The following is a 24,768-nucleotide window of genomic DNA, read 5'->3' as shown; positions in this document are numbered from 1 at the left end:
TGCCAGCCACAGATCAGTCTGCGCCGTGATGCCCTGTAATAGTTCTTGGGCGGTGTGCCTTTTATCGCCTAGGCTCAGCAGTTTGAGCACCGCCTGCTGTCGCTTAGCGACGGCACTGCTGCTGTGCCTAGAGCTACCGACTGATGGCGCCATGCCCACGGATGGTCGTTCGGAGGAGGAGGTGGAGGAGGGGTGGGAGGAGGAGGAGGCATAGTAGGCCTGAAACACCTGGACCGAGGTAGGCCCCGCAATCCTCGGCTTCGGCAGTATATGACCAGCCGCAGGGTCAGACTCGGTCCCAGCCTCCACCAAGTTAACCCGATGTGCCGTCAGCGATATATAGTGGCCCTGCCCGGCAGCACTCGTCCACGTGTCCGTGGTCAGGTGGACCTTGTCAGAAACGGCGTTGGTCAGGGCACGGATTATGTTGTCTGACACGTGCTGGTGCAGGGCTGGGACGGCACATCGGTAAAAGTAGTGGCGGCTGGGGACCGAATACCGAGGGGCGGCCGCCGCCATGAGGCTGCGAAAGGCCTCGGTCTCTACTAGCCTATAGGGCAGCATCTCCAGGCTTAGCAATCTGGAGATGTGCACATTAAGGGCTTGGGCGTGCGGGTGGGTTGCACTATATTTGCGTTTCCGCTCCAGCGTCTGGGGTATGGAGAGCTGAACGCTGGTGGATGCTGTGGAGGATCGTGGAGGCGACGATGGGGTTTTTGTGGCAGGGTCCTGGGCAGGGGGCTGACTATCAGCTGACACAGGGGAAGGAGCAGTGGTGTGCACGGCCGGAGGTGAACGCGCTTGTTGCCACTGAGTGGGGTGTTTAGCATTCATATGCCTGCGCATACTGGTGGTAGTTAAGCTATTAGTGGTGGAACCCCTGCTGATCCTGGTTTGGCAAATGTGGCACACCACAGTCCGTCGGTCATCCGGTGTTTCCTTAAAGAACCTCCAGACTTCTGAAAATCTAGCCCTCGCCGCAGGAGCCCTCGCCAGGGGAGCTTCACTAGTTGACACATTTGGCGCTGATGCACCAGCTCTGGCCCTGCCTCTCCGTCTGGCCCCACCACTGCCTCTTCCAACCTGTTCTGGTCGAGGACTCTCCTTCGTCTCAGAAGCACTGTGTTCACCCGGCCTCTCAACCCAGTTTGGGTCTGTCACCTCATCATCCTCCGATCCCTCAGTCTGCTCCCCCCTCGGACTTCCTGCCCTGACAACAACTTCCCCACTGTCTGACAACCGTGTCTCCTCATCGTCGGACACCTCTTTACACACTTCTTCCAGTACGTCAACAAGGTCATCATCACCCACAGACTGCGACTGGTGGAAAACCTGGGCATCGGAAAATTGCTCATCAGCAACCGGACAAGTGGTTTGTGACTGTGGGAAGGGTCCAGAAAACAGTTCCTCAGAGTATGCCGGTTCAAATGGCAAATTTTGCTGGGAGGGGGCAGACTGGGGGGGAGGAGGCTGAGGTGCAGGAGCTGGAGGAGTGCCGATTTCGGTGACATGGGTGGACTGCGTGGAAGACTGACTGGTGGACAAATTGCTCGAAGCATTGTCGGCAATCCACGACATCACCTGTTCGCACTGTTCTGGCCTCAACAGTGCTCTACCATGAGTCCCAGTAACTTCAGACATGAACCTAGGGAGTGTAGCTCTGCGGCATTCCCCTACTCCCTCATAAGCAGGTGGTGTCTCACCCCGCCCAGGACCACGGCTTCTGACCCCTGCAGTTGGACGCCCACGTCCCCGCCCTCGTCCTCTACCCCTAGCCCTCGGGTTAAACATTTTGAAAATGAGAGTTATAACTTTAATTTTTTTTTACTTTTTTTTGTGTTTTTTTTTTTGTGTGTGTTTTTTAGTTTTTAAAACCAAACGATGCTATCCTATTGCTATGGCTATTTTCTAGCCAAGTATGAAAGCACACTGCTATGCCAGATGAGATGACACTGAGTTATTAAAAAAATAAACGTAAAATAAAAAAGGAAATGGCAGACTGTGCCTAATTGAAATCCAATCCCGGGCCCTAATAAATTTTCCCACTTCGGTCTTTGCGATGGATATGTGCGTCACTAAGCGCAAAACACAGTGGTCGCAAGTCTCACTCCAAATTGCTCACAATTTGCTAGTAGATGCACTGCAGCAACTACAGCCACCAGCAGATCAACCAGAAATCAAATATATATAACGCTACTGTAGGCGTAAGTAAGCCGTTTGGATTCTCCTATGGCTATTTTCTAGCCAAGTATTAAAGCAAACTACTATGCCAGATGAGATGACGCTGAGTTATGAAAAAAATAAACGTAAAATAAAAAAGGAAATGGCAGACTGTGCCTAATTGAAATACAACCCCGGGCCCTAATAATTTTTCCCACTTCGGTCTTTGCGATGGATATGTGCGTCACTAAGCGCAAAACACAGTGGTTGCAAGTCTCACTCCAAATTGCTCACAATTTGCTAGTAGATGCACTGCAGCAACTACAGCCACCAGCAGATCAACCAGAAATCAAATATATATAACGCTACTGTAGGCGTAAGTAAGCCGTTTGGATTCTCCTATGGCTATTTTCTAGCCAAGTATGAAAGCACACTACTATGCAAGATGAGATGACACTGAGTTATTAAAAAAATAAACGTAAAATAAAAAGAAACTGGCAGACTGTGCCTAATTGAAATCAAACCCCTAATAAATTTTCCCACTTTGGTGTTTGAGGTGGATATGTGTGTCACTAAGAGCTAAACACAACGGTAGCAAGTCCCCCTGCTAATTCCTCACAATATGGTACTAGCTGCACTACTAGTGCCAGCAAGCCCAGCCACAAGCAAATAAAAAAAAAAAGTATAACGTTATTGTAGCCCTAAGAAGGGCTGTTGGGTTGTTGTAGAATCACTCCTGCCTAACAGTAAGCTAATAGAACACCCTAACGCTTTCCCTGACCAGCAGCAGCTCTCTCCCTAGCGGCATCCAGACAGAGAATGATCCGAGCAGCGCGGGCAGCGGCTAGTCTATCCCAGGGTCACCTGATCTGGCCAGCCAACCACTGCTATCGACGTGTAAGGGTACCACGTCATGCTGGGTGGAGTGCAGAGTCTCCTGGCTTGTGATTGGCTCTGGTTCTGGCCGCCAAAAAGCAAAAGGCCGGAGCTGCCATTTTCTCGAGCGGGCGAAATACTCGTCCGAGCAACGAGCAGTTACGAGTACGCTAATGCTCGATCGAGCATCAAGCTCGGACGAGTATGTTCGCTCATCTCTAGTTTTAACAGATTGAGACAGGGACACAGACTTTTTTCCAAAAGTCTCCAAAAACAGGACTGGCCTATGCTTGGTTAAAAGAACAAACTAAAACCCAGCTTTTCTTCGGCACAACCAAAAACATACCTGCTTGTCTGAGCTCTAATTAAAAAGTGAAACCAGAATATTCCAGGTACCTTACTACCAGGTTCTGGGAAAACAGCTGCAAAAACTCACTTACAGTTGCGTTTGAAAAGGGAATCTGTCAGCAGAAATTGACCAAATAAACCACTATAAGTGTGTTTTGAAGCATCTTAACACCTTTCAGATTATGCTTCTTCCATGGTTCAGTGTGATGGCATAATCCGGGAAACTAACTTTGAAGTGAGATGTGAATTGTTTGCATGATGTCAAGGAGGAGTTTAGCACTGAAGTCCCCACAGAATGTCCCCTTCACTGTAATTGACATCTTGCACCAGACTTCTGGAGAGTTGCTTACTGATGTCCTTGAACACAGGATCTTCATCTACAGTGAAGGGGGCATTCTTCAGCACTGAAGTCAAGCTCTCCACACTCTTCATCCTTGACTTTATATAACCAATTCAAATCTCACTTCAAAGTAGGTTTTCTGGATGATGTCACCATGCTTGGCCAAGAAAGCAACATGAACTATAAGGTGTTAAGACACTTGACAACATACAGGTAGTGTTAATTAGGTCTATTTCTGCTGACAGGTTCCCTTTAAGTCTCTTTGAGGTCTCAGCTCACATGCAGCACTTTGCAATAAGCTCCAAAAGACCAGATCCACAGATCCAAAGTCTGCACCTTTTTTTGCACATGATACAGGTGTCCAAAAGCCTGAGATAGACCTGGGATTGGAAACCTGTTCTCTCTTTTCCCAATCCAGATCCATGGCCCCCTTATTCTGTTTTTTACATGATGCCAGCCATGGAAAGTCTTTGCTTTCCACTACACACAGTAACTACTCTGGAACCTAGGACACCTAGGATAAAATTTAGGCAAAATATATCTACCCTTGATTATTTTTCCCATCACTATCTTAAAACACCCAGAGCTCCTTCAACTGCTATGATGCTAACAGTACTTTTTTAATTATTTTTTTTACTATTATTTCTTCATTTATTCAATATTTTATGTTATGTTATTATGTTATGTTATTATGTTAGTAAGTACTTTCTCTAGCCCATTTTTGGCAATGGAACCATGTTATTACCAACGTTTTTCAGCCCTCTAACCCTTACTACTCCAATTTTATGATCATATTTGATTCGATTACAATGGGGATTATGTTCCGGTTCAAGTGCATTCCAATGTCCAGGTCCCTAACATCAATTTTTCCCGGTATGAACTTGACAAACCCCAATTTCAGCCAACCTGCTCATCACTTATTATTATACTAGCAGACACTGCCCTCCTGATTGTTGGGATGTGTATTCATATCTTCATTGTGGTAAATGATAAGTCCTTGGACTGAATGGTCTTCTTTTCAGATTTTTACCTTGAATAATTCTGGTGCCATTCATCCAGTTTCATATTCATATTCCTGCTGACTTGAATATTAATAATTTTTGTTGCAATACAGCACAATTATGAACTCATCAAAGATAATTACAAAGATCATTATATAAAATTAAGATTGGCCTCTATACCTTTGTAGACTACTAAAGATATTGGAGAAATTTATTATGCAATCTACTTCAGTCTTCTATCCCCCAATTAAAAAAAAATGATGGTGTCTACGAAGAGGCAAGTAGGAGCTTAGTGAAACAGAAGATAGGCATATACAGACAAAGGCTGCTAGAGCTAATCATGTTTTCTTCTCAGAGTTTTGCACATTAAGTAATTTAGCATTTTGCACTTTTTCCCTTTTTAACTTGTTTTGCTCATACCACACTATGGCACTGAAAAAAAAACAAAACAATCCAATGTTTAATCCATTTTCCCAGTGGTAATGATCATCACAGAACAAAACAATGGGCTCATTTACTAAGGGTCTGCAGTACGCACTATCGTTGGAATACCCAACTATTTCCAATGTGCGCCGCATTTAGAAGGGTTTTTGGCGCACGCAATCAGATTTTGGCACATTGTCGCTGGCTTTCACGCAACACAAATCGGGGGGTGGGCCGTCGGACAATCCGACGGATTCGGACAACTCGTGGGATTTAACATTCAAAATTGTGTCGCAAGCCATGCACTTACATGCACCAAGAAGAAGAAGGTGAACTCCGGCGGACCTGAGCGGGGAAGCGACACATGCAGGAAATTGGATGCACGATCTTAGTGAATCGCGGCAGCTCTGAATCCTTGTCAGACAATGCACCTTGGGGATCGCGACGGGATGGGTAAGTAAATGTGCTCCATAGATGTTGTGGACCTGTAATGCACATGTTCCTGCGCAAGAAACCTTGTGGTGAGCTGCTTCTCAATAAAACATCTTCTCGAATCCATATTTTTAAGATGCTAAAATGGCTACCAAAGATTGCTTATGCTGTGACTTTCAGAGGCTCAGAACAATTAAGTGCGATGTGCAGGTCCGATTATTGGGTGTTTCACTGGTCAGGTCTGCCTCGACTTGTTAAAGGAATGAATGATGACACTTATGGCACAAGATCTGCCAAAGATGGCTTTAATATGCTGTAGATAGACTACATACATATTACCATTTTTAAGCTTATTAATATCTGAAAACATCATTTTATGTTGATCTCATTTCCATGATCTTCAAATCTAACATCCCATGACTTCTTTCTGTAATGCTACATCAATGACGAAAGAATTTATTAACACACTTGCACCAGAATTCTGGTGGACTTGCACCAAAATACCTCAATGCCTCGGGCCACACTTATCAAGGTTTTTAGGCCATTTTTTCCTACTCATCTGATATAGGGGGCGTAACATTGAGAAACAAGGCGTGGTCTTGGGAAAAGGGATGGGCTGTATTAAAATGAGTTCCTATGTCACAATGATGAATCGGGCACAGCACTAGACCAGGCTTGTTGAGGTCTAAACAGTCGAACCATGTGACACATTAATGAATTTTTCCCTAGGTGTTTAACCCCTCCCCCCAGATACTGCATCACTGGTGTGAATTCATATGGTTTCCTATTATTTAAACAATGTGCAGTGTATGTTATGTCTGTGAGCATTTTATATTAACTCATTGTAATTAGACAATATATACGCCATATACTCACCTTACCAGTATTTCCTCTTCATTTTTCATATTTCCTTTATCTTTAAGAAATTAAATGAATGTGAGTCCTGTGAGTCTTCTTGACATAGCAGTTGATATGTTTCTTCTATTATTTAATTCCCTTGTTAAATTGTTCATTAAGAAATGAAATATTTCAAAGTAACAAGTACTTTAATGTTATCTTATCCGTATTTATCTGTATTTCTTTGAGCTATTGTTAAATCTATATTGCCTTGTAAAAGGAATTCTGGCTCGCATCCTGTTCAACATATGCTACATTTATAATAAATTAGAAGTCTTTCTCACCCGAACTTCCTTTTGTTAAATTCATAAAATGTAAATAATAAACAAGCTCGTTCTTGGGTTTATTTTAACATAAATAATTCCATATTCAGTATTGTACGTTGATGTGAATAGCTGTATTTTTACACTAAGTATTTCAAACAGATTATCCTATTCCTTAGACAATAAACATATTGACGGAAATAATAAAATGTAAGTACTGTACATACTCGAGTATAAGCCAAGTTTTTCAGCACAAAATATATGCCAAAATAACCTAACTTGGCTTATGCCCGAGTCTATGCAAAAAAAAATGAACACTGTACTCTACTATTCATATCAATCGACGATGAAGCAGCACTTCGTTTGGTTAAGTGAAGATATTTTTATTCCACCATAATACTATTGTGATGGAATAAAAATATCTTCACTTAACCGAACTGAGTGCTGCTTCACCGTCGATTGATGTTGCATCTTGGGGTCTGTGTCGGACCCCGTGAGAAGACCTGCACTTGACCTTCTAACACACATGGTGCTGCTCCACTTCTACTACTTTTGTAGTACTCTACTTTCCATTGCCCCCCTCCAGTTCCTCTTCTTGCTTGGGCGCTTCGGCTCCGTTTCCAGGTCCCTGCGTGATGCCGAAACCCACACAAGTGGTGGCATCGGTGGCACACAAACAATGACATCGCAAGTGGCTGATGTCATAGTGGCTATATACTGGGGTAGACAGGGGTTGGCTATATATTGGGGGGGTAGGGGCTGGCTATATACTTGGGGGTCAGGGGCTGGCTATATACCGGGGAGGTAGGGGTTGGCAGGCTATATAATGGGGGGAGGGGGCTGGCTGGCAATATCCTCAGGGCAGGGGCTGGTGGCTATATACTGGGGGACAGGGGCTAGCTGGCTGTATACTAGGAGGTATGGGCTGTCTATATACTGTGGCACCGCTGGCACACAAACAATTACATCAGCAAATGGCTGATATCATAGTGGCTATATACTGAGGAAGGCAGGGGCTGGCTGTATACTTGGGGGTCAGGGGCTGGCTATATACTTGGGGGTCAGGGGCGGGCAGGCTATTTATTGGGGAGCAGGTGGCTGGCAATATATTTGGGGCAGGGGCTGCTGGCTATATACTGGGGGACAGGGGCTGGCTATATACTAGGGGGTATGGGCTGTCTATATACTGTGGGGCATACTTGGGGGTAAGGGGACTGGCTGGCTATATACTGGCTGGAGGCTTTGACCATTGCATTTCCCATCCTAGGCTTATACCCGAGTAAATAGGTTTTCCCAGTTTTTTTGTTTTAAAATTAGGTACCTCAGCTTATTCTCTGGTTGGTTTATACTCAAGTATATACGGTAGTTTACAGAGGATCCAATAGCCAATCTTATAAAAAAGAGTAATTTAAAGACTGATGAAAGGTAAAAATTCTACATTCTGTCCTTCATCTTAAAGCCAAACTAGAGGAATCATCACCACATTTGGCACATTTGGTAATTCATGTACTTCTGAAAGCTTGAACTAGGTTTTAACCCTCTATGACCTGTCATTGTTGTCACACTGAGGTGTACTTCCCTGACTTCACTGATGAACCACACAAGTGTCCAATATAGCTTGTTGCACAACTTTCTATGTAAGAATAGATGAACAGCTACCATATGCAGAGATTTAAGACACTCACTCACTTTTCTATACCTATTGATGGTTTATCCTTAACGACCTGGCTCATTTTTGTGTTTGCTCCCTACCTTAAGGAATCTATAAATTCTTTACTTTTTAATGTACAGGGCTGTGTGCTGTGTTTTCTGCATAACAAATTGCACAAAGTAATGTTAATGAATATTCCATGCCTTGGAAGCAGGAAAAAAATTCCAAATGAAGTGAAATTGATGAAAAAAAAGCATTTGCACCATTTTCTTGTGGGCTTGGATTTTACAGATTTCACTGTGCGCCCCAAATGACATGTCTACTTTATTCTTTGGATCGGTATGATCACATGTATATGAAATTTATATCGGTTTTATAATGTTTTCTATACATTTACAAAAATTAATGCCTCCTGTACAAAAAAAATGTTTTAAAGGGGTATTCCCACAAAGATAAGATTCATAAATGTACTCAGGATAACAAAATAATAACAACAGTGAATTAGACCCTCCCCCTGCCTTCCAAGAGGAGCTCACGTACACACACTTCTTGCCAGAAAACAACACCACTACGTGAGGAGAGTAAAACTATAAGCCACGGGGAAGATAAGATCTTTATAGCAGGGAACTGTGTGTTTTATAACTCAGATGTAGCAGAGCGGAAGTGTGTCATTGTGTGTTATATTCATCTCATGGATCTCATCATCTCATCTCTGATCTGTCTAGTCAATTTTTTTTCTATGTGTCAGGTACTAGTAGAATGTTCAGGAGCTAAATGGTACCCTGTACCCTGATCTGAGCAAATTGTCAGCACACAGCATCGCACAGCACTATAGGGATCATAAAGTATCTGCTTAGAGAGCCCCCGCCCACATTCTAGAATTTTACACTGCCCAACAGTTATAAGAGCTAAAACAGCAATAAACTGAGTAAAATTGTAAAGTATTCGGGTATAAAATTATATTTATTTTGTAAATTTCACTAGGGGATTGAAATTTGAGAACTTTCTTTCATAGGCAAATCCCTTTATTTTTGCCCTCTTCTAATGCTAATAACTTTTTCATACTTCAGTGTACAGAGATTAGTGTGATGTAATGTTCCCATCCAATCCCCAGCGACCCCCGGTGGTAATGGTAGATAGCACTTTAGGTCCTGTGGGGATAATCTGACTTCTGTTGGTCTCCCATCATTTTTTTTCCTTTGGCTTCTACTAATGGAATCTTGACTTCTCGAGGCTTTGCCTGACTAAGCTGTCTCTTACATTAAGTCTACTGTGAGAGGTAAGAATCTGGTATTGCTGTCACAGTGAAGAATAGATAACTGTAAAGGGAAAGGAACAATACGGATAGGGTCAACTTGGAAGTAGTCCAAAACCAAAGAGGTGATGATGCTAAATTTAAAGTTTTACATCCTGGAAAAATTATTTTCCTCCGGGCCTTTTAGCAGTTCCCATTGCTGTGATGCCACCAAAGTATTGTCGGTGATGTCATAAGTATGAAAATTTATGAATTTGGTGGAGTGTCTTGTCAGCTTGCAGCTACCATATTAAAAATTTGATTGATAACTGAAAAACTTTACATAAAATACCACTCCTGTAATATATTATATATAAAAAAAAATCTTAAAACGTGTTATTTCCGTGAGATGCATTGGGTGATGTCATAAGTAACGGTATTTTCAAAAGTAATAAACTCCAGTCACTTGGCAGTGATTCTATTTCACAAAGAGGAACAATATATCAAAAGACAGGCAGTGCAAGTTATTTTAGTTTCTTTGTTATAAGAAACTGGGTAAGGCTGATGATATTCGAGCAAACAAAGAAGTATGTACAATAATCCAAGTGAATTATGTTTTCTCGCCTTTATTCTAGATAGGTAAGTATGGAGAGCAATTTCAGAGCTTTTCTAAAGGTAAAGAACACACATCACACACAATAACTGCAATGAAAGAGAAATGTGGGAAGGTAAGATATAGTTCAATTAGCAAAAATGTAATTCTAGTTTAATTGACAGACTTCTTTCTAGTGGGCTAGCCGAAAACAATGGGATGATTCAAAAACATCTAAAATATTTGTAGCAAATTTGGTGTGCCATATTACTATTCTAAATGATCAGTTACATTTAAAGGGAAATTGTCACCTGCAGATGGTAACTGTCTATTTATTTTTTTCACACAATAGCGGCTGCCTACTTTGAAAAGGAGACGGGTAGTAGTCTTGACCATGTAGAATAGGTGACAGTGCTACAAAAGGTAGCATCTCTTGAGAGCTATTTATTCAGAGCAAGGATTATGGAATAAAAGGGATTGTGGAATAAAAGGTAGTGGTCTAAGTACTTTTGTGGTCTAAGTTTTTTGTAACTCAGCTTATTTAAAGTTAAACGTGCGGCACCGTGGCGCTCCGTACCCTGTAGAAAGATGGGACATGTCCTATTTTTTCTCCAGAATACAGTGTCACCTGCCATATATTTCTATGGAGAGGGGCGGGGGTGAGTGGCGCTCTACCTCTCCTCCTCTCCCCGGCACTGCCGTGTGCCCGCCATGCTACGGTATGGTGGGCAGCGGCAGTTTGAATGTAGCCTAAGTCAGATCCAGTTAAAATCCACTACTGTTGGGTGAGTGAATCTGTATATACTTGCTTCCTCTTACAAAACTTTGTTGCTAGAGTAAGACATCATTATCTATGCATTAAGAATGTTCATCCATGTAATAAGAGATCAGCTGACATCCTTCAGTATAGGAACTGCTGTATTTCATACAGAGGAGGAAATACCATCAACCCAGTCATTGCCCCGCACAAAATGCAGAAGCCCAGGCTATAGCAAGTAGTCAGCAAACATTCTCCTACTAGAAAGCTGGGAAGCTGCTGGTTTGAATCACAGGGGGGGAAAGCCTTCAACCATCCATCAGCGAAAGACATTTATAGTGTACAAGAAGAAAATGTTTTCATTTGCTGGACTGCTGACACTCCACTGTATCTTAATATTGAATTTTATCACTCTGTTGTTTACAAGCCCTTTAAGAGTCCTTCAATGGGATTCCGTGAGAAAGCTTATTATTAAAGTCTGCAACATAAGGAATTTATGGTTTTAATAAATGATGTTGCTACTTCAGGAAGAAATGATGCTGACAGAATAATTATGACAATCAATCATTTATATAATGTATATAAATATACTTTTATGATCCACAACATTGTCCTATTATGAAAAACTAAACTTAATATTGGCCATAATCTTTAAAGATTTACTAATGGTAATCAACGCTAATTTCCACATTCTATTTCAAATTAACATAAAGTCGCGAAGTTTACTACATCAAAAACACATGAAACCTTGGAAACATTAAAAATATCATGTAAAGTCTACAGTTTTACATTCTAAGAAATTTGGACAAAACCCTATAGTTGGGTAAAATGGTCAGAATCGGTTAAAAATTAAACAAGAATTATTTGTGTCACTAAAGTTTATGTAAGAATTACTCACCAATTGATGTTAGATGACCAGACAAATGTCACGGTGAAACATATGTTAAGCACACCTGAGGGGTTATTTATCCTTAGTTATATAGTTGTATATGTCCATTTGTATATGTCTTTTCTTGTTATTTTTGGGTTTTGGACCCATTTGATTTATCTCAGAGGTTGATATATCAGACAGCTGAGTCTATGAGACTTTTGTAACTTTTTATTTAAAAGTCAAACAAAAGTCTCAAAATCTTCTGCAACTTATAATGTCTTGCCTATGCCTGGTCAGGACTGGAGTTTATTTGCGACTTTGTAAGGATTTATCCAAAAATTTTAACTTTTCATACAATTTTGTTTACATCTGGATTTCAAAGATATGTCAGGCACAACACAGAAAAATTCTTGCTTGGCTAACATTGCTAGACGAGTGGAAAAGTCGCAAATTGAGACATAAATATATCAAATGTGACAAAAAAAGTCACAAAAATGAGAGAAAAAACAAAAAAATAAACCCCTTGGTCTAGTGGCTATTTCTAGCATAGCATAGTAGCATCACTATAGGTAACTCTTTACAAAACACAGCACAAAATGATGATAAAAGAAGAAAAATTCTTGTGTACCTACTTTCATAATCATAATTTTACTTGGTAAAACTGCATCAGAGAAAAAGACTTTGAGCATTGACGGACAGCAAACTTAACCAAGGACACAGCCAGTTTATAGCTTAAGGCTCAGCCCCATTTTTTGTATTCTGACTTGCATTGCTTTATATGGTTATAACTTTTGAACAAAGCGATTATGAGATATTATTATTATTATTATTGTACTATTGTATTATTTTGGCTGAAAAGTTTTGCATTTAATTATTAAAAAAAACCTGATGATTTTTTTTTTTTAATTTATCATTTATTTTCAAAATTATAAATCTTCTCCATTTTCAGGGAGATAATTATAACACCTAAATTAGTTGCTGTATAACATTTTCCATTTTCTAAGTTACAGTGCTCAGAGTCTGATATATCGGACACAGAGAATTAAGAGGTGAAAGGTTGTCAAGCAGAAAGCAGAACGATTTCTATGGACAATCCCTTTAACTGTAAAGATAAAGATAAACTTAGTACATACCAACAGTGCTCCCTGCAGCTCCGGCTTCTTCTTTTCACAGCTCTCATGGCTTCGAGGCAGTACAAGATTTCTCTTTTTTTCTTTATAAAATTAGGGGCCTCGGCTTATACTCGGGTGAGCTTATAGTCAAGTATATACTGTATTTCTTTTTCTCTGAAGTATTAAATTATGAGGCACCTTGAAATATTAGGACTCCATAGATGGCAGCAGTCCTTTAGAAGGACATTGTGTAACCCTCTTCTAGTAGCTTATTTTGTGGTTTCTTGCTTATCTTATGATTTTATACACTTAACAGCTTTGTTTTTCATAATCATTAAAAATTTTAATTGAACTAAGTTGAACATAATTGTGTGCCATTTCAATCAGGCTCGTAGCAGCACTGGAATATGTAGTAAAGCATAACCAGGCAATGCTGTCCTCCGTGTCCTGATGCTATACTGTGCTATATATTATATCACAATGTCTGTTAAATCTCTCTGGAGATGGCGTCAGTATGTATAATGTACTTTCATTAGCATTGATCGCTTTTATTGAATTTTTTAAAGATTTTGCCTGAAGGGTATTTATAATTTCTTTTTCATTTTTTTTTTAGAATATTTTGGAGTGGTTTTATTATGCATGTCTGAATGATTTCCGATTGCAATAATTAATACTGCATTTCCCTGTTCTGTATGGCAGGTTTTTTTTTTAGTTGAATAATTTTTTCCTTGATCGTTATGTGCCTCTTTCCTATGATTTTACAATATTATTCGAGAGGCAGTTGTTCCTGCTGGTACTATAATTCCTATTTCACTTCATAACATGCTGTTCCACTATAATATCAAGCCTATACTTTTGTCTTGTTTTACAGCTTTTCATAATGCACCTGAGTTTCTCTGTCTTCTCTGCAGGAGATCATTAGAATAGACTACAGCTACACTACTCTTCTCTTCAAGTATACATAATATACCACGTTCTAAGAATGCCTAGGGTGTGATAGCCAATTAAGTGTTTATGTGTAGAAAATCACACCTGTCATCAAAAATGTGTACAGATATGTTTAATGTATGAATATTAGAAATTGTTTTAGTAACTTCTGTCTTATAATTTCACCGGAGCTTATGAAAGCCGCGTTACCCGACTTGATAGATTTAGGATGGTCAGAAAGAAGGCCAAGTTCACACAAACATATGATTTTTCCTACTTATACTCAGGCTGCACGTCCATACAGGAAATTGGCTGGGGGTTTATCTAAGACAGTGGAGGTAAATGTTTTAGGAGCCTGGTCCCCAAACTGTAACCCAAAACCGTTTTATCGTGAAGTACCAACGCAGCATTACTAAAGTTTTAGTTTAGAAAAAACTATCAATAAATTAATATATTTAGTCCTTGAAACACAATAGAGTTTTCGATGATCCATCACCACAGAACTCCCTGGCAGCCCAGGATGCATCACCTTAACTTAGCTCTGAGCACAGAACATCCTGGGCTGTCTGGCACTGCAGGGGGAGGACTGGAGTCTGGTGAACTCTGATAGAGTTGTGTCAATACCAGGATTGGGATTTGATACTGATAATTACTATAGTATAACAATTCTCAATACCAAAATGATAATTTGCCACAAAAAAAGTAAAGCAGCTGTGCATGTTAGATGTTTAATGGTTAAGAAGATGGCCTTTAATTTATATGAACGACCATTTCTAATTAGTTAAATGAAAAATTACAATTGCACAAATTCTTACACCATTTTCCAATAACTATAAACATAGTTTTACTGTATTTCAAAGGTTGTCCTAGTTAAAACAATATCAAATTTATATAATCTCTTTTCATATACAGTTTGATTATCAAATATAATTGCAGGGTCGTAACTACAGTGGTAGGAGCCATAGCAGCCACTATAGGACCTGCAGGGTCAGGGGCCCCTCCAAGCGACATGACACTAAAGAATGGAGGATGTGCATCATTATTAGAGATGAGCGAACATGCTCGTCCGAGCTTGATGCTCGGTCGAGCATTAGGGTACTCGAAACTGCTCGTTACTCGGACGAATACTTCGCCCGCTCGAGAAAATGGCAGCTCCCGCCGTTTTGCTTTTTGGCGGCCAGAAACAGAGCCAATCACAAGCCAGGAGACTCTGCACTCCACCCAGCATGACGTGGTACCCTTACACGTCGATAGCAGTGGTTGGCTGGCCAGATCAGGTGACCCTGGGATAGACTAGCCGCTGGCCGCGCTGCTCGGATCATTCTGTCTCTGGATGCCGCTAGGGAGAGAGCTGCTGCTGGTCAGGGAAAGCGTTAGGGTGTTCTATTAGCTTACTGTTAGGCAGGAGTGATTCTCAAAGAACCCAACAGCCCTTCTTAGGGCTACAATAACGTTCTACTTTTTTTATTTTAATTTGCATCTTTTACCATTTTGTGAGGAATTAGCAGGGGGACTTGCTACCGTTGTGTTTAGCTCTTAGTGGCACACATATCCATAGCAAAGACCGAAGTGGGAAAATTCAGTAGGGGTTGGATTTCTATTAGGCAATAACTCAGTGTCATCTCATCTGGCATAGTAGTGTGCTTCCTTTGATACTTGGCTAGAAAATAGCCATAGGAGAATACAAACAGCTTCTTGAAGCCTACAGTAGCGTTCTATATATTTGATTTCTGGTTGATCTGCTGGTGGCTGTAGTTTCTGCAGTGCATGTACTTGCCAATTCTGAGCAATTTGTAGTGAGACTTGCGACCGCTGTGTTCTGCGCTTAGTGGCGCACATATCCATAGCAAAGGCCGAAGTGGCAAAATTCAGTAGGGGTTGGATTTCTATTAGGCAATAACTCAGTGTCATCTCATCTGGCATAGTACTGTGCTTCCTTTGATACTTGGCTAGAAAATAGCCATAGGAGAATACAAACAGCTTCTTGAAGCCTACAGTAGCGTTCTATATATTTGATTTCTGGTTGATCTGCTGGTGGCTGTAGTTTCTGCAGTGCATGTACTTGCCAATTCTGAGCAATTTGTAGTGAGACTTGCGACCGCTGTGTTCTGCGCTTAGTGGCGCACATATCCATAGCAAAGGCCGAAGTGGCAAAATTCAGTAGGGGTTGGATTTCTATTAGGCAATAACTCAGTGTCATCTCATCTGGCATAGTACTGTGCTTCCTTTGATACTTGGCTAGAAAATAGCCATAGGAGAATACAAACAGCTTCTTGAAGCCTACAGTAGCGTTCTATATATTTGATTTCTGGTTGATCTGCTGGTGGCTGTAGTTTCTGCAGTGCATGTACTTGCCAATTCTGAGCAATTTGTAGTGAGACTTGCGACCGCTGTGTTCTGCGCTTAGTGGCGCACATATCCATAGCAAAGGCCGAAGTGGCAAAATTCAGTAGGGGTTGGATTTCTATTAGGCAATAACTCAGTGTCATCTCATCTGGCATAGTACTGTGCTTCCTTTGATACTTGGCTAGAAAATAGCCATAGGAGAATACAAACAGCTTCTTGAAGCCTACAGTAGCGTTCTATATATTTGATTTCTGGTTGATCTGCTGGTGGCTGTAGTTTCTGCAGTGCATGTACTTGCCAATTCTGAGCAATTTGTAGTGAGACTTGCGACCGCTGTGTTCTGCGCTTAGTGGCGCACATATCCATAGCAAAGGCCGAAGTGGCAAAATTCAGTAGGGGTTGGATTTCTATTAGGCAATAACTCAGTGTCATCTCATCTAGCATAGTACTGTGCTTCCTTTGATACTTGGCTAGAAAATAGCCATAGGAGAATACAAACAGCTTCTTGAAGCCTACAGTAGCGTTCTATATATTTGATTTCTGGTTGATCTGCTGGTGGCTGTAGTTTCTGCAGTGCATGTACTTGCCAATTCTGAGCAATTTGTAGTGAGACTTGCGACCGCTGTGTTCTGCGCTTAGTGGCGCACATATCCATAGCAAAGGCCGAAGTGGCAAAATTCAGTAGGGGTTGGATTTCTATTAGCCAATAACTCAGTGTCATCTCATCTGGCATAGTACTGTGCTTCCTTTGATACTTGGCTAGAAAATAGCCATAGGAGAATACAAACAGCTTCTTGAAGCCTACAGTAGCGTTCTATATATTTGATTTCTGGTTGATCTGCTGGTGGCTGTAGTTTCTTCAGTGCATGTACTTGCCAATTCTGAGCAATTTGTAGTGAGACTTGCGACCGCTGTGTTCTGCGCTTAGTGGCGCACATATCCATAGCAAAGGCCGAAGTGGCAAAATTCAGTAGGGGTTGGATTTCTATTAGGCAATAACTCAGTGTCATCTCATCTGGCATAGTAGTGTGCTTCCTTTGATACTTGGCTAGAAAATAGCCATAGGAGAATACAAACAGCTTCTTGAAGCCTACAGTAGCGTTCTATATATTTGATTTCTGGTTGATCTGCTGGTGGCTGTAGTTTCTGCAGTGCATGTACTTGCCAATTCTGAGCAATTTGTAGTGAGACTTGCGACCGCTGTGTTCTGCGCTTAGTGGCGCACATATCCATAGCAAAGGCCGAAGTGGCAAAATTCAGTAGGGGTTGGATTTCTATTAGGCAATAACTCAGTGTCATCTCATCTGGCATAGTACTGTGCTTCCTTTGATACTTGGCTAGAAAATAGCCATAGGAGAATACAAACAGCTTCTTGAAGCCTACAGTAGCGTTCTATATATTTGATTTCTGGTTGATCTGCTGGTGGCTGTAGTTTCTGCAGTGCATGTACTTGCCAATTCTGAGCAATTTGTAGTGAGACTTGCGACCGCTGTGTTCTGCGCTTAGTGGCGCACATATCCATAGCAAAGGCCGAAGTGGCAAAATTCAGTAGGGGTTGGATTTCTATTAGCCAATAACTCAGTGTCATCTCATCTGGCATAGTAGTGTGCTTTGATACTTGGCTAGAAAATAGCCATAGCAATAGGATAGCATTGTTTGGTTTTAAAAACTCAAAAAAAAACAAAAAACACAAAAAAAAAAAAAAAACACAAAAAAAAAAAAAAAAAGTAAAAAAAAAAAAATAAAGTTATAACTCTCATTTTAAAAATGTTTAACCCGAGGGCTAGGGGTAGAGGACGAGGGCGGGGACGTGGGCGTCCAACTACTGCAGGGGTCAGAGGCCGTGGTCCTGGGCGGGGTGAGACACCACCTGCTGATGAGGGAGCAGGGGAACGCCGCAGAGCTACACTCCCTAGGTTCATGTCTGAAGTTACTGGGACTCGTGGTAGAGCACTGTTGAGGCCAGAACAGTGCGAACAGGTGATGTCGTGGATTGCTGACAATGCTTCGAGCAATTTGTCCACCACCAGTCAGTCTTCCACGCAGTCCACCCATGTCACCGAAATCGCCACTCCTCCAGCTCCTGCACCTCAGCCTCCTCCCCCCCAGTCTGCCCCCTCCCAGGAAAATTTGGCATTTGAACCGGCATACTCTGAGGAACTGTTTTCTGGACCCTTCCCACAGTCACAAACCACTTGTCCGGTTGCTGCTGAGCAATTTTCCGATGCCCAGGTTTTCCACCAGTCACAGTCTGTGGGTGATGATGACCTTCTTGACGTAGTGGAAGTGTGTAAAGAGGTGTCCGACGATGAGGAGACACGGTTGTCAGACAGTGGGGAAGTTGTTGTCAGGGCAGGAAGTCCGAGGGGGGAGCAGACTGAGGGATCGGAGGATGATGAGGTGACAGACCCAAGCTGGGTTGAGAGGCCGGGTGAACACAGTGCTTCTGAGACGGAGGAGAGTCCTCGACCTGAACAGGTTGGAAGAGGCAGTGGTGGGGCCAGACGGAGAGGCAGGGCCAGAGCTGGTGCATCAGCGCCACTGTCAACTAGTGAAGCTCCCGTGGTGAGGGCTCTTGCGGCGAGGGCTAGATCTTCAGAAGTGTGGAGGTTCTTTAAGGAAACACCGGATGACCGACGGACTGTGGTGTGCAACATTTGCCAAACCAGGCTCAGCAGGGGTTCCACCACTACTAGCTTAACTACCACCAGTATGCGCAGGCATATGAATGCTAAGCACCCCACTCAGTGGCAACAAGCCCGTTCACCTCCGGCCGTGCACACCACTGCTCCTTCCCCTGTGTCAGCTGATAGTCAGCCCCCTGCCCAGGACCCTGGCACAAAAACCCCATCGTCGCCTCCACGATCCTCCACAGCATCCACCAGCGTTCAGCTCTCCATACCCCAGACGCTGGAGCGGAAACGCAAATATAGTGCAACCCACCCGCACGCCCAAGCCCTTAATGTGCACATCTCCAGATTGCTTAGCCTGGAGATGCTGCCCTATAGGCTAGTAGAGACCGAGGCCTTTCGCAACCTCATGGCGGCGGCCGCCCCTCGGTATTCGGTCCCCAGCCGCCACTACTTTTCCCGATGTGCCGTCCCAGCCCTGCACCAGCACGTGTCAGACAACATCATCCGTGCCCTGACCAACGCCGTTTCTGACAAGGTCCACCTGACCACGGACACGTGGACGAGTGCTGCCGGGCAGGGCCACTATATATCGCTGACGGCACATTGGGTTAACTTGGTGGAGGCTGGGACCGAGTCTGACCCTGGGGCTGCTCATATACTGCCGACGCCGAGGATTGCGGGGCCTACCTCGGTCCAGGTGTTTCAGGCCTACTATGCCTCCTCCTCCTCCCACCCCTCCTCCACCTCCTCCTCCGAACTACCATCCGTGGGCACGGCGCCATCAGTCGGTAGCTCTAGGCACAGCAGCAGTGCCGTCGCTAAGCGACAGCAGGCGGTGCTCAAACTGCTGAGCCTAGGCGACAAAAGGCACACCGCCCAAGAGCTATTACAGGGCATCACGGCGCAGACTGATCTGTGGCTGGCACCGCTGAACCTCAAGCCGGGAATGGTTGTGTGTGACAACGGCCGTAACCTGGTGGCGGCTCTGCAACTCGGCAGACTGACACATGTGCCATGCCTGGCCCATGTGTTAAATCTGATAGTGCAGCGTTTCCTCAAGACATACCCCAATCTGTCTGATTTGCTCACGAAGGTGCGCCGCATCTGTGCGCATTTCAGGAAGTCCAGCCCAGATGCTGCCACTCTCAGGGCAGCGCAGCGCCGCCTCCAACTGCCCGCTCACCGACTGTTGTGCGACGTGCCCACGAGGTGGAATTCAACACTGACCATGTTATCCAGAGTTTACCAGCAGCGCAGAGCGATTGTAGACTGCCAGATGTCAACTTCCACCAGAACTGGTAGTCAGGTCAGTCAGCTTCCTCAAGTCTACAATGAGGAGTGGACGTGGATGTCTGATATCTGTCAGGTGCTGAGTAACTTTGAGGAGTCAACACAGATGGTCAGTGGCGATGCCGCCATCATCAGCCTCACCATCCCGCTGCTTGGCCTGTTGAAAAACTCTCTGGTCAGCATGAAGTCGGAAGCTTTGCGCTCGTCACAAGAGACGGGGGAAGAATATTCCCTTGTTGATAGCCAAAGCACCCTGAGGTCTGTTTCTCAGCGCATATCGGAGGAGGTGGAGGTGGAGGAGGATGAGGAGGAAGAGGAGGAGAATGTTGGCGAGACACAAGAGGGGACCATTGTTGAGTCCTTCACTGTTCAGCGTGTATGGGCAGAAGAAGAGGAGTTGGAGGAGTTGGAGGAGGAGAAAATGGACAGTCAGGCCAGTGAGGGGAGTGAATTCTTACGCGTTGGTACTCTGGCGCATATGGCAGATTTCATGCTAGGCTGCCTATCCCGTGACCCTCGCGTTCAAAGAATTTATTCCAGCACCGATTACTGGGTGTTCACTCTCCTGGACCCACGGTACAAGCAAAATCTTCCCACTCTCATCCCTGGAGAGGAAAGGAGTGTGAGAATGCATGAATACCAGCAGGCCCTGGTGCACAAGCTGAAACAGTATTTCCCTTCTGACAGCGCTAGCGGCAGAGTGCGTAGTTCTGCGGGACAAGTAGCGAGGGAGAGTAGGCGAGCAGGCAGCTTGTCCAGCACTGGCAAGGGTACGCTTTACAAGGCTTTTGCCAGCTTTATGTCACCCCAGCAAGACACTGTCACCTGTCCCCAGTCTCGGCAGAGTAGGGCTGATCTTTACAGAAAGATGGTGAGGGAGTACGTAGCTGACCATACCATCGTCCTAAATGATCACACAGCTCCCTACAACTACTGGGTTTCAAAGCTGGACATGTGGCACGAACTGGCGCTCTACGCCTTGGAGGTTCTTGCCTGCCCTGCCGCTAGCGTCTTGTCCGAGCGGGTTTTCAGTGCAGCTGGTGGCATCATCACCGATAAGCGTACACGCCTGTCGACTGACAGCGCTGACAGGCTGACGCTTATTAAAATGAATAAAGGCTGGATTTCTCAGAATTTCCAATCTCCACCAGGTGAAGGAAGCTCAACCTGAATAATTGATCCACTCCTCCTCCTCCTCCTCATTTTCCTCCTTCTCCTCCTCTTTGTACAGTAAAGCAGAGGAAACTGGCTATTTTTTGACAGGGCCCACTGGCTCTTGCTATAGTACTTCATGCATTTAATTTTTCTGGAGGGCCACCTACCCGGTCCTCTGTTTGAAACAATTTTTGTGAGTGCCACATACAGGCACTCAATCTATTCCATTTTACTGCAGGGCCACCTACCTGCTCCTCTGGTTTGAACAATTTTTGGGACTGCCACATACAGGCACTCAATCTATTCCATTTTACTGCAGGGCCACCTACCTGCTCCTCTGGTTTGAAACATTTTTGGGACTGCCACATACAGGCACTCAATCTATTCCATTTTACTGCAGGGCCACCTACCTGCTCCTCTGGTTTGAACAATTTTTGGGACTGCCACATACAGGCACTCAATCTATTCCATTTTACTGCAGGGCCACCTACCTGCTCCTCTGGTTTGAAACATTTTTGGGACTGCCACATACAGGCACTCAATCTATTCCATTTTACTGCAGGGCCACCTACCTGCTCCTCTGGTTTGAACAATTTTTGGGACTGCCACATACAGGCACTCAATCTATTCCATTTTACTGCAGGGCCACCTACCTGCTCCTCTGGTTTGAACAATTTTTGGGACTGCCACATACAGGCACTCAATCTATTCCATTTTACTGGAGGGCCACCTACCTGCTCCTCTGGTTTGAAACATTTTTGGGACTGCCACATACAGGCACTCAATCTATCCCATTTTACTGGAGGGCCACCTACCTGCTCCTCTGGTTTGAAAAATGTTTGGGACTGCCACATACAGGCACTATCCAAATTAAATTGTCTCCATAGCAGCCTCCACACGTTGTCTCCATTGCTACCTCCAAAAGTCGTCCATATAGCTGCCTCCATACATCGTCCCTTTATCAAACGAGGTGTGTCAGGCAGAAATTTGGGTTGTTTTCATGGATTCCACATCAAAGTTGTTAACTTTGTCGCCACCCTGCTGTGTTATCCACAAAATATACTGGCAAACTTTTACCATTTAGGGATATTATTTCAGCGCTTCTTGCGCATCTGTTTACATTCCCCTCACCCGGCATATCCTAAACTTATAAGAACGCTACTACACTTGATCTTATACAAAAGGTTCTTAGAAGTGCTGTTTGGGGAGTAGCCTAGAGACAGGGGCTTGGATTGGCGAAAGCTCGCCTGGCAGCGGAACGCCAGCTCCATGCGCATCATGCGCTTCTTGCGCATCTGTTTACATTCCCCTCACCCGCCATATCCCAAACTTATGAGAACGCTACTACACTTAACTTGGTGCAGGCTGGGACCGAGTCTGACCCTGGGGCTGGTCATATACTGCCGACGCAGAGAATTGCGGGGCCTACCTCGGTCCAGGTCTCAAAGGCCTACTATACCTCCTCCCACCCCTCCTCCACCTCCTCCTCCTCCGAATTACCATCCGTGGGCATGGCGCCATCAGTCGGTAGCTCTAAGCACAGCAGCAGTGCCGTCGCTAAGCGACAGCAGGCGGTGCTGAAACTGCTGAGCCTAGGCGATAAAAGGCACACCGCCCAAGAGCTATTACAGGGCATTCCACATCAAAGTTGTTAACTTTGTCGCCACCCTGCTGTGTAATCCCCAAAATATACTTGCAAACTTTTACCATTTAGGGATATTATTTCAGCGCTTCATGTGCATCTGTTTACATTCCCCTCACCCGCCATATCCTAAACTTATAAGAACGCTACTACACTTGATCTTATACAAAAGGTTCTTAGAAGTGCTGTTTGGGGAGTAGCCTATAGACAGGGGCTTGGATTGGCGAAAGCTCGCCTGGCAGCGGAGCGCCAGCTCCATGCCAAGATCCAACTAACATAGTTTTAACTGCAGCACCTTTAATCTACTACTAGTTCACTGCCTCCATACATCGTCCCCTTATCAAACGAGCTGTGTCAGGCAGAATTTTGGGTTGTTTTCATGGCTTCCATGTTAACTTTGTCGCCACCCTGCTGTGTAATCCACAAAATATACTGGCAAACTTTTATCATGTACCGATATTATTTGAGCGCTTCTTGCTCACCTCCTTTGGTTCCTCTCTGCCACCCATTGGTTTGAAGCCTGAGTCCATTTAGGGTATGTCGCCATGACACTCTCTAGCCTGCTGCCGCTGCCTCTGCATGCCGTCCCCTATAGTGTCAGGGTCAATTATTGGATGTTTTAGATGCTATCTAGCTTCATTCTGTCACTCTGTCATGGCCATGCTGTTGCCCATAATTTTGGCATAATGGTGCGATTATGCAGCCTCAGAGGCATCCATGCATGCTGCCCCTGCTGTTTCCTGTCCATTTCCGTGGTGTTTCCATCCTTTTCTGAGGTTCCCAGGTGTTTGGCCAAGCTTCCCTGTGCAGAGCCTTGGTCCCCTTGAAAAATGCTCGAGTCTCCCATTGACTTCAATGGGGTTCGTTATTCGAGACGAGCACTCGAGCATCGGGAAAAGTTCGTCTCGAATAACGAGTACCCGAGCATTTTAGTGTTCGCTCATCTCTAATCATTATATATAAAAATGATGTTGCACATTGTACAACGTAATGGGGCACATTTACTTACCCGGTCCAGTCACGATCCAGCGGCACGTTCTCCATCGCTGATTCGGGTTCTTCCAGGATTCACTAAGGTCGTGCGCCCGATGTCCACTGGGTGACGCTGCTGCGCTGAAGTCCGCCGGAGTTCACCTTCTTTGTCTCGGTGTATGTGAGTGCTATTTTTGCAATTTTTTTTTTAAATTCTGCGGTTTTTCCGAATCCGTTGGGTTTTCCGACGGACATGCCCCCCAATTTCTGTCACGTAAATGCCGGCGCCGATGCGCCACAATCCAATCTGGGGCGCCAAAATCCCGGGGCAATTCGGCGCAAATCGGAAAAATTACGGAAACCCTACGAAAATGCATGATTCGGACCCTTAGTAAATGTACCCCAATATATATATAACATATACGTGATGTATGTATGATGTATGTGTATATGGTGTATGAAGCTTACAGTATATACTGTATATGTGTATATATGCTGTATATCCGTATATAGCACTATATAGCACTATGTATGTGTGTAAGAGTGTATTAATGTGTGAGTATGAGTGAAGAACTGTATGTTTATGTATATAGGAATAGAAATATGTATGTCTAAATGAGTGTAAGAAAAAGCATGGAAAATTTATAATAATTTTAATCACATAAAATCATTTACTATAGCTAAATTAAAAATAATTCATGACAAGAAATTGGACATTTAATTTCTTACCATCTTTCCTTTAAAGAGGAAAACATTTTTGGTGACTAATAATATTGTTGAAAAAAATAACATACCTAAATGTGACAATGGGAACTTTCTACTTCTTCCTAAAGGGGAGGGGGAGAG

The sequence above is a fragment of the Engystomops pustulosus genome, chromosome 1 (assembly GCF_040894005.1).
Source record: "Engystomops pustulosus chromosome 1, aEngPut4.maternal, whole genome shotgun sequence".
In the NCBI taxonomy this organism is placed as follows: domain Eukaryota; kingdom Metazoa; phylum Chordata; class Amphibia; order Anura; family Leptodactylidae; genus Engystomops; species Engystomops pustulosus.
Note: the sequence above shows the minus strand (reverse complement) of the source record.